This window comes from Pectinophora gossypiella, chromosome 3 (assembly GCF_024362695.1).
Source record: "Pectinophora gossypiella chromosome 3, ilPecGoss1.1, whole genome shotgun sequence".
Classification (NCBI taxonomy): Eukaryota; Metazoa; Arthropoda; class Insecta; order Lepidoptera; family Gelechiidae; genus Pectinophora; species Pectinophora gossypiella.
Genome location: NC_065406.1, coordinates 10706896 through 10720387, shown reverse-complemented (window position 1 = coordinate 10720387; position 13492 = coordinate 10706896). Strand labels below are relative to the sequence as shown.

The following is a 13492-nucleotide window of genomic DNA, read 5'->3' as shown; positions in this document are numbered from 1 at the left end:
CTGTGTGAAAGAGTTTTTATGAAGTGTCCAGAGCGTGATGAAGTGTCCGGGGTGTGACCTCAGGTTAAGTTGGGTACTTCCGATTTAGCACCAACATAAAGAGTGGCAGCAATCTTGGTTTCCGACGCTTAGTCCTTTTCCGCGGACCAATATTTCTCCCGCCTCATCCAAGTTATCATCCTCTGTTCACATCGAGGGCAACGAGTTACATCTGACATTTGACCTTACGATGTGAAGGGAATAAATTCCTGTGACCTTTATTTTTTTCTTTTTTGTTATCTTCGAAATCACTGGCTGCTCAACAGGCAAAGGTATTTATACACCACTATTTTTTTGTGTCGAAAGAGTTCTCCGAATTCAATTCACAAAGATTTGTCAAAGTTGATTGTAAGTATATTGTATGTGCTGCTACAGAATTGTTCGCGGGTCCATCGTGTATTATAGGATATCCTCGTGTACAGTTTTACGAGCGCCGATGTGCGTATTCGCTGAATAACGACCGACCCAAATTGTTTAATTGCTAAATTAATGTCAATCAACTACAATTTTGCATTTGCATGCCTTTTCCTACACAGGAAGCTAAGTAAGTGTCAGCGCGTAATAAACGCTTTCAATTCTAGATCCTATCTCCGCTCCCTCCAGCAACAAGCTAACACAAAGACCGGTAGGTATTGTTCCCTAAAAATACAACCACATTCACGAACCTCCTTTGTTTCCCGTGGTAGTTTAGTAAATTCAGGAGTTCAACTCAAAAATAGGGTAATGTGGGCTTCTCTACTTTGTATTTATAAATATTGACCCAGGATGTTCTTCAGATAAAGCGGACCAACAACGGCTAATTGAATTCGATACTGGGAAGCGACGGTCGGTTTGTATCGGTGATTACAGGTCGTCCGCTAAAATAACTCCTTGTTGATTCGGCTCATTATCAGGCGCGCGTCAAGTACCCGCTCCCCGCCGGCCCGGTCGCCGGCCGCAGTACACCCGCTCCACCGCTCTCACACCGCAATTTACGAGATCTCCAATGATAGATAATGTATCCAAATTACAGTGTGCGGCGTGCGAACACTCGTCCGGCTAACCATGAGAGAGTACGTGCCCCCCTCTAAACTAGCCCACAAATCTCACCAAATCATAATCGTCGCTTTCGGATATCAATGTGCATTGTCGAGTACCCGGTACACTTGGTGTGGTTTATATTTCGCCGAAAGTGAGGCTTCTCCTGCGTTTTTTTAATCGGCAGGTGACCGGTTGCGCGAGCGGGACGGGTGCTTCCTCCGGTACGAAAGCTCGAGGATCGTGAATTCCGAGGACGGACGCGCGAGATACGCAGTCTTGTGTCGGCGCGGCTGCCTGCCGCCCGTGCGTGTCGTCTCCGCAACTTCTAACGTCAAAAACTTTACGTACTGTCTCACCACCCGCATCCACGGGTCCGAACAGTAAATACTCCTCGTGTGTTTAGTTTAGCGGCTTGTTTGCTGTTTGCTTAGTTATATTTAGTGATTTGATCCACCCTGACCAGTTTTGAGTTCGTGTCTTCAATTTTGTGGAAAGCACCGGCACCGCCTGCATGCGAGATCCTGTTGCACCTTTAATAACGGTGAGTATTCGTGGGGTGATCCTTCAAAAACGGTCAACGGGACGCTTGACTTGTTTCAATAAATTATTATTGTCATCACAGTATTTATAGCGGTGACATAGTGTGACCTAGGTTTTTGTGAGCGCATATTGTTTAGGCACTTTTAGAGTTTTTGCGCTTTTCTAAAACTGAAGTAGGTATGGAGAAGGAGACTAACGACCATTTAATCTGTGCTTCTTGATATCTCCACGCTTTATTGTGCTTGTCGCATAATAGTATCATTACTCGTGAGATAACGTGTCCACATATAGATATAATTGGGTATAATCATGAGAAGAGCGTAATTTTTAACTGCATCCGTGGCACCCTGAGTTTTTTTAGGTCTTTAATCTGTATGTGCATTATCTTGGATGGAAACAAGATTCATACATAACGCATGAGACAATGTAAATATGCTTTCCTAACAGTATTTTCTGCGAACAGTGAAGTTTTTAAACTGATTTAGGTGTTTGATAAGTAATAGTTTGAAACTTTCCGGGTGGAATGTAGGTAGGTACCTAGGTAGGTAGGTACCTACATCCATACACGTAGCTCCTTCACTGAAATCTTAATTTATTTACAGTATTACGTCAAGTTTCTTTGGAATATAGGTAGGTAGGTAGGTAAGTAAAAGATGTCAAATACGAGATTTAAGTACCTTTATATTTTACAGTACAGGTTGTTTTACAGACTACCTCTTACGGGTGAGAAGCCTGTAGTAAACCTGAGTAAATGCTGGGATAAATGTTTATGGGTACCTACCTGGATGCATTGAAAAACAATGTATGCAAGTACTAACCATGACTCAGAACTGTCATAAGAACTTACACTTTATATAGGTACCTAAACGTAGGTAAGTACCTACCTACCTATATTAATAATTATTATAATATTAACTATATGCGATATGAACTATAATAAGTACCTACTACCCATTGTATAAAGGTACTCAAAGATAATGAATAATCACATAATAGGTACCTACAATTGTGTATCTTTATCTCGTAGGCAATTATCCTGTTGTTGATAGACGTTAGGTAAAGGACTTGGACCTAAACAGTATAAGAAAACACATAGGTACGTAAACCAACGAATGTTATCTCTATTTCCTAATGAGGTGGATAGCATTTTCGGCAGCATTCTTTAGCTCCTCTCGCGTACAGGTATCAGGGCACGCGGGACAAGATGTCAGGTCAGCCATAGCTCCGGTCCGATAAAAAAAAAAACGAAATTGCTGTCCTGGTGGCAAAATACTGGGCTCAAAAAATCTGAATGCCATCGAAACGACAAGAAGAAGAGTGGGGTGGACAGAGCAACTACTAATCAGAATATAACTTTCAGTTATTTTCGATAATTGAAGTTTTTGTCATTGGCTGTAGGTGTTCATGGTAGATTATTAAGCGGGTCTTCTTCATTTTTACTTTTTTTCGGACAGTTTTTGGCTTGGACTCCCGATCAACATTTCTTCGGACGCCCTCAGGCCATCGAGGATAGTTTGATCTGATTTGATCTTTACAGCTTATAACTAAAGTCTCTCATCTTGAGAGTAATTTGTAACATGCCGATGCGTTCTCTTACAAATTTGAGTAGTGGTAGCCCTGTTGGAAGAACGCTTGATTCACTGTAAGGTCGCAGGTTCGAATCCAGCACGGGCCTAATCCTATAACTTTTTCGAAATCGTTTTTCGAATTCATGTTTGGATCATGAATGATTACCACGTCATTAAATGATAAATTACCATATCCGACTTATTTCATATTTTATTGTTACAACTGTCAGGTAGCCAATTGGGATATCTTCATCAGCTTATGTTATGTTAGAGTAACTAACTTAAAGTATGCAAGCACTCCAGTGTCTCAGTATGACGGTAGCAGTCATTGATTGCTGGTACTTTTACACCGCCCAGGGGTATGGTCATGTGGTCATTATACCATCTATTAAGAAGTACAACTTATACCGCCTAGAGCCAGGAAGTTGTTAACTTTGGCTCTTCTCCTCATAATTTTATATTTAATAAGCTAAACCTGACGTACTTATTTACACTAAGAAAATTAATAGTATTTTTTTATGTTTTAGTAGCTCGCAAACAAAACATTCTTTTAAATAAAACAGTTTTGATTAGGTAAATAAATATCGTTCTGTTAACTAAATAAAATAATACCAAAGAGTTTTATTACTTATCGAAAAAAATATTGACATGACTGGCTTGTATGCACTGAAAAATACAATACCGACGCCACTTGTGGACATAAAAAATAAAAAAGTTTATTTTTAAAAGCTTTCAAAAGTAATATTCGATCCATTTCAGCTAGTAAGTTATTTGAATGCAAACATTGAACAAAACTTTTTGGTGAAATTGTTCGGTGTTTTTGTATTTTTTTATTACTTTCTCTAAACCAAACTGTATGGTCAAATAAGGAGATTTACAATTTATGTGAATGCAAAAAGTTTTAAATCTCTCGAAGGTCAAACAATCCCTCGAATTTGTGTCCGAAGGGTCAGTACGAATAACAATGTAACCAGTCTTTATCCCCTATAAATAGCGTGCATTATTTTAACATATTTGGTGTCCCCTTGTGGAATGACCGCAGGGCTCCGCGCGGCCCGACAAAGGCCCACAATGGCCGATTGAATGACAATAGGCCTTCGCTTCGGTCCAGCAGTCGACTCTCTCGCTGACCAACATTTTATCATGTAAATGTACCTAGATACACACGTCATCAAAAGTAGTTTGATTACTTTTTGGTAAATAACCTAATGTCTTGGTTGATATTGGTAAAATAAAAAGCGATGGATAAAATCATAAATACTTGTGTTTCTTTAGACACAGTGTAACGATTAATTGTTGCCAATCAATAAAAACAAAGAAAAAAGCTTAGAAATTCAAGAACATGTAAAATTTTTCGAAGTTCGAAATTCTCAATAATTTGCTGTTTTTTTTTTATGGCACTAGTGTTGCTTTGTGCCAATATAATTTGCTGTTGAGGACATATTGAATCTTGTGGTCCGTGCGTATAATAATCAAAATTAAAAAAAGGTTGGAAACCACTGCACTATGTGCAAGTCAATAAAAAACAGCTGCTTTATTTTTAATGTCCTTTGAATACACAATTCCAATTTACCATTACCCTATTTAATTAAAAAATAAAATTAATTGCGACATTAATAATTTCGCATAAATGTTCGAAAATAGATTTCTGCATACAATCAAGTGAGCATGGTGATGTGTGCGCTACATTAATTTATGCCCGATTTGACCTACATCTCGTGATTCAATAATGGTCAGTGTTGCCGGGTCATAGGGATACTGACGTCGTAACCATGACAATATTTAATAATAATTCATTTTATATTAATTAAATAGGCTACTTGACAACATAGTCAAATAAGATACTTTTTACGAAACGTCAAAACGAAAGTTTTCTTTGGAGTTTGTATGGAAATACTGTCCTGTGACGTCATCAATAAAATCGGTCAATCGTCGTACTCATTGTTACTTAATTCATGAATAAAATTCGAAAACAAGTCGAAAAGTAAAATGAGACTGATTTTGATCATCTTATTACTGACCTCATCAACCCCTGGTGTCAAAGTTAATTTTGAGCCGCTAAAGGCATGCCATGGCTCGTGTAACGACTACTTACTTACATCAGTAAGTAGTAACCGGGACCAAGGGCTTAAAGTGCCTCACGGTCTCACCCCTTTATTGGTCTTATGTTAGTCTTCAATCGTATGGGCGTCAGACATCACACACACAGATGCGCGTGTATGATAACGTCAATGTGTAGTGTCTGTGTAGAATGAGGTGTTTTGTATGAAGTGTCCAAGGTGTTACGTTAGACACGTAAGTAGGTACCTATTTATATAAATGACATTCATTGCTTGGCTAACAACTTCCGTGGTCCAGTGGTTGAGCGTAGGGCTCACGATCCGGAGGTTCCGGGTTCGATTCCCGGTGGGAACATATCACAAAAATTACTTTGTGGGCCCTAGATGATCAGATTGTTTGAAAGTAAGATGATCCGTTCTTCGGAAGACACGTTACACTGTACTGTATCTATCATCATCTGTGTTAATTTGTTTTGTATGTTGTGTGCAATAAAGTATATTTGATTTGATTTTGATTTGATTTTAAGCCGTTGGTCTCGGTTACTACTTACTGATGTAAGTAAGTAGTCGTTACATGAGCCATGTCAGGGGCCTTTGGCGGCTCAATAGTAACTCTGACACCAGGGTCGATGAGGTTGGTAGTCCACCTCACAACCCACACGATAGAGAAGAAGATTACTTAGCTGGACAATACAGTTTCTTTATTTCTTATTAGAAGTTATTAAGTTAGGACTTACGATGACTAAATTGGAGATGTCCGAAGAAAAGGTTTAATACGATCTACTCTGAACCGGCGTGCGTGTATGAAGCGATTGATGAATGTGGAGGAAGCAAGAGAAGTGTGTCAGGATCGAAGCAAATGGAATTCTATAGTCTCTGCTTACCCCGGTGGGAAATAGGCGTGGGTTTATGTATTTATGTATGTAAGTTATTAAATAAATAGTGTCATTATGTACTTTTATTAGGTAACTCAAAACTTTTACTTGATTTGTGACAACACGTATTTATCACCAAAAGTGGTATCATTAAACAAATAAGTACCAGTATGAGTTATTGCTTTGACGTCTAAAACTACTTTATTAACGTATGTTGTCATAAACATAAAGCAATACAAGCAGTAAAACCAGGTTTTATAGCAAGTTATTACGCTCAGGTCAACTTTTTGCTATTGCCTGCTTTGACAAATGACTTCATAATATGTTATTCTGCAAAATATGCAGTCATTAGGTGAAAGATCATGGTAGAATGTGAATTTAAATGTGACAATCGCATATGCGCAGCTTGTAGCTATTCCTATAGACTTTAATGTCTACTGTAATGTCCACTTTAAAACAGAGATACTTACGTTATATTATAAAGTATAGAAATTTCAATGAGGGAATAGGTGTGATTAGGTTTTTCAAATCTTCTCAGGTTACGTAATGAAAATTGCTTCAGTAATAGACAAAAATATAAAATTGTTGCAGGTAAAATTAAACAGAATTCATAACTTAACATGTTTTCCGTATAGCAAGTACAAAATGGGATCAATTAATTATTATGGTAGAAATATTGTATTTTGATTTCCTCTATGAAGTCATTTGGCATGTATCAAAATTCACAATGTTCGTGCTCAATAAACTTGACCATAAGTGAGTAGTAAACGCAATGGGAGTGTAATTTGCACTCGGCTACAAATTGCTAGTTTGTATCCACTTGTAAACGCTATCATTAGCACCGCTGCTTTTTATATAAAAACACAGGAAGGCCGCTGAATATGGTGTAATTTTGACCCGCGGAACCCTGACAAGAAACTGGTAATCACTCTTAACGACTCCTCATTTGTAAGGCTTGATGCTCCCAAGCGTTAATGATTTAATTTAAAATGCTCCTTGTTTTTGCAAGCGAATGCATGATTTTTCTAAAACGTTATTTTTCTACTCGTCCGGTCGAGTTGGTGCAAAAATGCTGACTTGGAATGGAATCTGCTGAGTCGGAATATATCTGCATCTGAAATAGGGGCTCGGAGAAAATAATGGGTCGTAATTTAGGGAGTTTGTATTTTGATACCTATTAGAAGTACAAAAAGTAAAAGTAGTGATATAGTTTTCTCTAAAAAAGTAGCATTGAGAATGATAGACCGACAAGAGCGTGGCTCTTAAAGTGATGTGATTAGAAGTAGGTACGCACAGGACAGCGAAAAGTGTAAAGAGGTGACGGAGGCCTTTGCCCAGCAGTAGGATCTTATAGGCTAGCATAGCATTACTGCTGGGCACAGGCCTCCCCTAAATCAACCGGAGGGGGTATGCAGCATACTCCACCACGCTGCTCCAATGCGGGTTGGTGGAGGTGTTTCTAAGGCTTATAGGCTAGATTACATTAGAAATATAAAAAAAAATATTAGGTATATTTTTTGCAATACTGTCAATAACAAATTCAATTTGAAACTTAACAAACAAAGGACGAATAAAATATTGTCGAGATGCAACAAAACATAAGATCTACTCAGGAATTCATCATCATAAAAACTTCAACTACATATCTCTTACATTTACATAGTTCAATGGATCCCAAAGACCTTTACAATCTTGCTTCATCGAGATTGTCAGTAAATGACATCCACACTGATAAGGCGAATGTTCAGACCAGCTGAGCTCGTTTGTGGGGCCTGGTCCTTATCTATATTTATCTAGGGTGCACAGTAGCTGTAATCTAGCCTTTGTGGGTTTATAATCCTTGTTATCTTACTCCAGCTTCGATACGCAGAAAGCGGGAGTGTAACCCTTGCGGCGCGGAGGTCCGTTGCAATCGTGGACCTATTACCACATGCAATGATTTTGTCGAACCCACTGTTGTACAATACTACTGTGGTACTGTGTCGTCGTATACGAAAGTGAATTCTCTCGTACAATCTCCGCGCTCTGTGATATTATACTGTGTGTTAATGATAACGTAACGAATACTGAGGGGGATGATTCAGACCACGATTCTGAGTTAATATCAAGTGGAATTTTCCGTCGCAAACTTCATTTTTTTTGTTGTGTTCTTTTTTTCAATTCTATACTTTTGTGATGGAAACTTGATATTTATTCAGAATAATGAGATGAATCATTCCCCTCAGTATTTGTTATGATGTCACTTATACCCTGCGCTACCCGTTGGTCCGGCTGAGTAAGTAGCTAATGCTGTTGAAGGCAAATCTAGAGATCAGCTATCGTTTTATAGGCCGAAGACTCGTCTGAAGACTTTAAACGAGTCAGTCTTGAATAATGATAAGGATGTTTTTGATTATGTTTTGCAGTAGGTAATTCCAAGAATCCGTATGTAATTATTAATAACAATTCATCGTCTGTATTCTGTGGGTAAAATACTTTATCGACATTTTAAATGCGAATTCTTTTGGTGATATGGAAGTCATTAAAATTATTATTTTGTTTATTTTCAAAGTGATTATGAATAAAAGCTATTGAATTGAAAAACTGGATAAAACTGGGCTGTAGATATCTATAATTATTAAATATATTTTAAATATATTAGTACCTACTATTTATGTAGAAATATTATTGTTTAAGAGAAATGTACTTTTCTTTTTCTAAAAAAAATAATAGCAATCATATTAAGTAGATATTAAATACCAGTTAAAAATGTTGAAACAAATATTGCTTATGAAATATATAGAGGCGCGCGGCAGAAATAAGATTTGTAACGTGGCAAACCTCTAGGGTGTGACAAAGTCGTGAAATATTGAATTCCTCCGAGTAAAAGCTCTAGCCCCGTCTCGTATATTTCGTGATATTGTAAAATATTTATTTCTAAGAATAGAAACTTTTTTTAACTTAAAGGAAAAGATAATACACTGTTGCTTGGTGATAAAGTGGATCCATGTTTCGTTGTATTTACGTATTTGTTACTTTTACATATATTATGTGCTTGTCATACTTGTTGGAGAGTAATCACATCACCAATTTAAGAGCCACGCTCTTGTCAGTGTAGCATTCTCCATGCTACTTTTTAGGGAAAAATAGAGCAGTGGTGTCCCTCTTGCCTAGCCCCGTAGTACTCTGTCTGACGCGAGTGGGATGGCGCCCAGAGTAGTCTATTTCAAAGCCGTACTATGACTCCTGTCCTCCGCCTCTGAATAGTACTGACGTTTACTGCTGCCCTCTGTCAGTTTCCAGGTTACAGTCCCTGTGACTCGCCTCTTCCGTCCTGAATTGCCGTACGGATGGCTTGTTGGAGAGTACTAACTACGTTAGTTACGTTACGAACTAAGTTCGATTAAAGAGTCGACTCTATTCCACTGAATTTGATATCTGAAAATTCAATAATCCCCAAAGGAGTACCGTAGTGGAAAAAACTGCGTGCTCCAGATAATTACCGTGTAGCCAGTCAGGTAGTCTATCAATTTATCCATCAACCCGAAAGTAAGGTTTTCTCTTCAATGAGTTGTTTTTTCGTCAATATTGTTTTGGGTTACGCAAGTTTAGGGTAAACAGGAAAATTATGGTACCGCAACGCTTCGTTGACTTTTTATGAAAGGGCGTTTTACTAACGTAATATATATACACCTATTCTGGCAATATCATAAAAATGGCCATTATATATTTTTTAAATCTGCTGTAAATATGAAGCTGACTGGTGCTTTCAGGTGCATGTCAAAACACGGGGCGGTGCGAATGCGAATGCCTTTATCGTTTATTTATGAAGATTATATTCATGAATTCCGCTGGAAAGCTCATATTTTTACAGTACTGTGCTATATTGGATTTTTTACGTCGCATACAAGCTTATGGCGACATGACTGCTGTTTATTTGATTAAGATACTTACGTAAACATAATAAAAGTCAGTCTGAAATGCAGTTTTCACTAACACAGTTGGCTCGCGTTCCTATCACGTTGGTCTATCAGAAAGCTCGGTCAGCTGTAGGCACTTACTCTCTGACTACTCCTGAGCTTATAACAAAACATAACAAATACTTTTTGGCACACACAGATAATACAAAATACAAAACAAAAGGGAAATAGCAAGAGTACAATAGGCGGCCTTATCGCTAAGTAGCAAGCTCTTCCAGAAAACCTTTAAGTATAGGTGATATTTAATGTTATATAATATAGTGGGATAGTGCAGCATGGGAATACTTGTATTATATAAAAAATTAAATACAAAGATATATGCACTTACGAGTCATATTACCGTTTTATATTAACTCTATTATATTAACAGTAAAAAGCTTTACATAGAGGTACTTATTTTTTTCTTCTCTGCAAATTTTTTATCAACCTACTTATTTTAATTTGTTTCAATCATTAGATGGTAAACCATTCAATGGCCGACACTAACACCACACACACTTTATGTAAACAATGGCTTCGATTCCTGCAGACACCTAATTTTATTTAAGTTATACCTGTCATTTTCTTACCCGCCGAAAAGGACGGACCTTGATTGGCAACTGTTAATTTTAAAATGAATGACTGAATGAATTAATAACCCGGGCAAATAAAATGGGCAACCCGCTCATATGCAATCCGTTTCACGTGTGCTGTCAACTTAATTCTGTCAGGTTTTTGGCCAATATATAATTTTGGAATGGATTTTTAACTTTTTGCCTAAATTTGACATTCCATAAATTTTATGCCTGTCGATTAACCGTCCCTTTACTTTTCGGCGGATAAGAAAATGATGGTGTATACTGGAATCGGCACTATTATATTATGTATCTCAGCCTCAATTTAAAATGTAAGCGTACGGTAGTGAGTGTTCAAGATATTATTCGTTTTAAACACTACCTTCCACTACAGCCTCGGTGGTCTAGTGGTTAGAGCGTTAGGCTTACGATCTGGAGGTCCAGGTTCGATTCCCGATGGGGAAATTGTCGAAATCACTTTGTGAGACTGTCCTATGTTTGGTAAGGACTTTTCAGGCTAGACCCCCTGATTGTTCGAAAAGTAAGATGATGCTTCGGAGGGCACGTTAAGTCGTTGTTCCCGGCTATTAGCCGTAAAAACACTAACCCGCATTGGAGCAGCGTGGTGGATGCTCCATACCCCCTCCGGTTGATTGAGGGGAGGCCTGTGCCCAGCAGTGGGACGTATATAGGCCGTTTATGTATGAACACTACCTTGCGCTGACATTTGTTTTGTGGGGTTGGTCCCATTGTCTAGGTAGCAATATGACTTACTACATTAAAGACTACATCGCAAAGCGACTAGATATCATTTCAACTACATTTTATATTAACCTAGTCGCATAAATGATGTAGAAAAATTGAGGATGAGCGAAATAATTTTAGCATCACTGTTGTTACGTAGTTAGCTCCGACCGTTTTTTTTTAATCAAAGCTCACCCGCCATTACAAAGAAACCAAGTTATGAATGACTGGCGTTCTTTGTATCATTCATTGCTGCCACTACAAAGAAATGAACGGCAGACAATTATATTGTAGTTACTTACATTTTTTTTTACTTTGTAGCTTTTTATGTCGGTAGAAGTTTAGGCGCCTTCTGAAAGTCCCTGTTTCTGTGTAGGTACTTATAAGCTTGAATAATTTATTCTTATTCACACTTTGTTTTTCTTTTAGGATGTTGCGATTTTTTCTGCGTTTGCCTTTATCAATGAATCACTGCTAAGTAGTTATAATCTTTAATTATTGGTTTTGCCCGTGTTAATTATATCTTAGTCAAGTATAAAATATACTTGATCAAGATAAAATGCTGTTGTAAATTATTTTATTTTTATTGTCTTTATATTATTTTTTATATCTAAATTGTCTTTAGATTTGTTCAGGTTTTTTTAAAAATAGAACTATAAGTAGGATCTGGTTATTTGTACATGGAAGCTTTAATAATAACATTGATCCATGATATAAAAAATATACTTTATTGCACAGGACTAAACAGAGACAAACAAACAAACAGAGAACAAAAATAACCAATAGGTTCGACAATGATGTTGTAGATAAGTTGTGTAATTTGTGCACTTTCTTCTTCTTCTATCGTGTGGGTTGTGAGGTGCATTACCAACCTCATCAACCCTGGTGTCAGGGTTATTATTGAGCCGCCAAAGGCCCCAGACATGGCTCATGTAACGACTACTTACTTACATCAGTAAGCAGTAACCGGGACCAACGGCTTAACGTGCCTTCCGAAGCACGAATCATCTTACTTTTTGGACAATCAGGTGATCAGCCTGTAATGTCTTTACCAAACTAGGGATCACAAAGTGATTATTGTGATATGTCTCTGGCGGGATTCGAACCCGGGACCTCCGGATAGTGAGCCCAACGCTAAACCACTGGACCACGGAGGTCGTGCACTTTTAAAACCCAATTTACGCGTTCATAGCAAGTAATTTATTAGTACGTGGTTATATCAGGCTTAATGTTTGCATGATTATGATCCATAAAAGGACTGAAGGGCGGCGTAGGGACTAGAGAAATTCGAGATAAAAATAACGACATGAGGTATCATTATTATTTAAACGACTTATTAAAAAAATGTCTCATAAACAAAGTGCTCACAAGCACTTGGTTGTTTTGTGGGCATAGCAAGTCGTACGCCACCTTACTAGGTGTGATCATCCTTCGTTCCTGGAATGCTGATGTATGACTTTTTTTCTTTTAAATATGGCGGGGTGGGGTCACCAAACAAGGCGAGGCCCAGGGAGCCTGCCCAAATACGGCTACGTAGTCTGAATAATTATATTCTAGGTAATCTATTATTGTGTGCCGACTCTGGATGCAAGAGTATGCGCACTGATGCAGGAGTCGTGAGGTATTATATATTACGAGTGGATATTGTCATTAAATTATCTATGGCTGGGTAGCCGGGAAAGTATTAGACGCATCAGACAATCGTTTTCATTAGCTATAATATTTCAAGATAGATAGTAGGTTGTTGTAGGTAGGTAGTTACGATAGAGTTGATTTTAGACGTGACTTACCTACTGCTATATGCGTACTACCTATATACATTCATCGCATTGGGTCCGCCTGTAATGGTGATGTGTTTGTACTATTAGATATAAATAGATATAAGTAAATGTCTACGTGTGCAGTCGTTAATAACCACCAATCCGCACTGGGCCCGCGTGGTGGTTTAAGGCCCGATCTCCCTATCCATCTATAGGGAAGGCCCGTGCCCCAGCAGTGCGGACGTTAATGGGCTGATGATGATGATGATGAAATGTCTACCTACTTCACCACGATGCACCATTGCGGGTTGGTGGCGGTGTAATCACATAATTTGAATATAAAAAAGGTTAGACAACTTATTAAATGTTATTA

At 38.0% G+C, this 13492-nt stretch overlaps 1 protein-coding gene across 2 annotated transcripts in view; it reads left to right on the top strand.

Annotated features, from left to right (window-relative positions):
- Positions 1 to 1320: 1320 nt before the first annotated feature.
- Positions 1321 to 13492, top strand: part of LOC126381878 (extracellular sulfatase SULF-1 homolog) — a 145351-nt gene continuing 133179 nt past the window's right edge. For both annotated transcript variants that reach the window (XM_050031416.1, XM_050031413.1), the window contains exon 1: positions 1321 to 1600. The gene's annotated coding sequence lies outside the window, so the exon portion shown is untranslated. The remainder of the gene's footprint in view (positions 1601 to 13492) is intronic.